This window comes from Sinocyclocheilus grahami, unplaced genomic scaffold, assembly GCF_001515645.1.
Source record: "Sinocyclocheilus grahami isolate Dianchi unplaced genomic scaffold, SAMN03320097.WGS_v1.1 scaffold12.1, whole genome shotgun sequence".
Taxonomy (NCBI): domain Eukaryota; kingdom Metazoa; phylum Chordata; class Actinopteri; order Cypriniformes; family Cyprinidae; genus Sinocyclocheilus; species Sinocyclocheilus grahami.
Window position 1 is genome coordinate 3,173,227 of NW_015505191.1, and position 3,418 is coordinate 3,176,644.

A 3,418-nucleotide genomic window follows, 5' to 3' on the forward strand; every position below is an offset into this window, starting at 1 on the left:
CATTGCACCCAGGAAGCCAGCCTTGTTTTGGTGTTTGTTTCTTTTTGGACTGGAACATCATCATTCATCTACTATTAAGCTATTCAGGATGGAAAACACCAAAAAAAAGACTATTTCTGAATGCATCGCTTACCTAATTAATTTGACGAGACGGATAAAAGGCTGCTTTTGTGGATGATCGTGATGAGCGAACAAACTTGAGAAACTCAAAATGGACAGGTGTCATGCGGTTATTGAGCACAAGGGGGCGACATAGACCAATGACTATTGATGCCTCCAACACTGTCGCTGTGTTGTTTTTCTTATTTATTTTATTTCATCAGTTGCACTCTGGATCTTAATCTGATTGTTTACAATGCCGGGGAGCTCTTTTTCTGTCGTTTTTATCATGTTTGTGTATCGTTTAACGTACTGTTATCAGCACTGATTTATTTCTCCTGAGCTCATTAGGAGTAACGTAATTCCAGAGTGTGGTATGCTAAGACATGCTGTGAGCATTGTTCTCGTTTTGCTGTTACTATAGCATTTAGATCAAGGGATGTTATGCCCTGATTTCAAATAGTGGTGCGTTTGACTTTCATTGTGGCTTAATAATCTTTTATAATGACGTTTCTATTTGTTTAAGAAAACGGAAACGTTCATAAGTTACTTTAGGCATATCTCACTAAATTGCGTTCGTGTTTTTGGTTGTAAAGTATAAGCTCTTCATATGACAAAAGGGATACAGTACAGGGGGGGGAAATGCATTTGTGTATATTTATAAATTATACTACACATTATTGTAAATCTACAACCTCTGGAGCTACATAAATCTGAATCTGCAGCGGAGAGAAGTGCTATTTTCAGGGTCCACGTGATAACAAACCTCAGGGGATAACGTTACTATGAAAAGGTACAAATATGTTTAATCACTTTATCCATCTCGTTTTTGCTTTCAGAGATGGCTTCTTGAACAAAACAGCGTTACCCCAGTAACATGCATCCCCCTTTCCTCTTTATTCGTTTAACTTGGTTGCAATAAACGTAACTTATCCAGAGGAGCGCACGTGCTTTACTTAAGCACAGGTAGATTGTATTCTTGGTAATTCATGATAGCTTTTATGATAGTGTTGAGCAGAACATTTTAATATTTTTCTGATAAACTAGTAATTCGCGTTAAAGGTATAGTTCACAAAAAATTCTATTTAAATTCGGTTTACTTTCTGTGGACCATAGATGCATCATGCAGTGGTAACCGAGGCTGTTTATCTGCATAAAATCTCTTTGTCTATTGCACGACAGAAAGTCATAGAGGTTAGAAACAACTTCAGAGTGGGCAAATGAACACAGATCTCATTTTGGGTGAACGGTCCCTTTAAGGAATCTCTTTTGCGGTATCCCTCCCCCATCCCATATGATCGGTGCATATTTCAGCATTTGGTTCTACCAAATATTTGAAATAATCAGAACTCTGAAAAAAAGAAAACTGGTTGTCAAGTTAACAGAATCTAATTACTACAGGAAAACATCTTACCTACAAAACGTTGACTTGCAGTTCATGAATCCATGACAAAGCGCTTGTTTGCTAATAGTTAGTGTAACTCCTGGAGCATAAAGCCTGAAAATGTTATATGACCAGAATTTTATGATAACAGCGAACAATCTAAAATGAAGGCAGTGGACCTTCTAAGGTACTCGGAGCTTCATATTATTGTGGTTAATTTGATGTTTTATTTATTCTGAATAAATTATTTTTGAAAATCCATTCCTCTTCATTTTCCTTTTTTGCCTCTAAAATGTTTTAGTTACATGACTTGAAAAGGAGAAAAAGGCCAAGGGAATGTGGCAAGTTGAAAAAGTGTTCTTGTGATTTAAACCACCAACAAGATTTATTTCTTTAAACTCTTGTGCGATCTTCGGTCACTTGAATTTTTCATTTGGAATATTTAAAAATCTTAGCTTCATCGGAATGGTACGAAACTTGGTGACTTTTATGGCACTTGATATGTGAACACACACAAAAATTGAGGGCGTGATTCGAAAAAGCTAAGTGCTTGTAAAAAATAAAAAAAATCACACTCATGGTCTTCAGTCAAAAATGACCGACTATAGGAAATGGCAAAAAAATTTAAAATACAGAATTTTTTTGTGAGTACAACCTACAAATCCCCCACGATGCAGAAAAAAATTGCACAGCAATGAAGGGGTGAAACTCTAAAACATCTAGAGAGCAAAATCAACACACTCACACCCCTATGAGCTGGTGTGCCTGTAACACAGCAAATATGTCAAATAAAATCAATAATTCAACTACAATTTAGTAAAACAAAAAGTGGACAGCAAGGAAGGGGTTACACTCTAAAACATCAAGAGTGCAAAACAGACACATCCACTCACAGACACACACACATACACAATTATACACACTCAAATGAATTGGTATGGCTGTAACCATATTGCCAAAATGAGTCAGAAAACTGAAATAAGAGGTTAAAATCAGATCAGGCCCAGGAGGATTAAGCTCTGATAAAGCATTTTTGTTACATTTTTATTGAATTTTAATGTTTTGTATAACAGTACTCAGGTTTGTATTCAGGTTTGACTGTAGTAATAATAATTCAAAAACTGACGCTTCAAATCAACATTTAAAACAAAAAATATATATAAACCTTGACCAAAAGTAGTCTTTGAGAATGCCTTAATATACATTTAAATCCACAGCCTAATAAAAGTAAACAATTATGTATAAAAACAACTAGGGAATTCAAAAGCCTCTCTAAAGATTCCTTTACAGGCTTCTAGTGGTTTCACCATGACATTACATGTTTTTCTTTCTTCGCTCTCACCAGGAGGTGCTAATCTGCCTTCAAACAAATGGATTTTAAAGGCCTAGTCTCTATTTTAATCAGAGATACTGCATTGATTGAAAAATAATAGTAAACAATTAGAGAAAACATTTTTGTACTATTTTCAATGGGAAAAATTGATAATTATTGCATAAATATGAATTATTACCATACAATTATCTCAAAATAAAAAAATGTTATTGAACAAAAATATATTAGATTGATTTTACTAAAGAAAATAAAAGTTAAATTTCAGGTGTCCGGTCACTTTTGACCGCGAAGACCATGAGTGTGACTCCCAAATGAGGAGCGCACAAGTAAACTCAGTGGATTAAGTAATCTAAAAATGTATTACCGGTGTATATAAAATATTACATTACATATCACCCTAAACAAGAGAATTGTGGGGATTTAAACATAATGCGCCAAACTGTTAAAATTCAGAGGGAATGTATTCAATCGGTTTGAATTTACCGCCCAAATTTGATTGACATAGCAAAAGACCAATGGCGTCACAGACGAAGAGTACGAATCAATCAGATCGCGCACATTTAGATGCCCTCGGATTGGTTCGTTAGTTTACGCTGTTTATG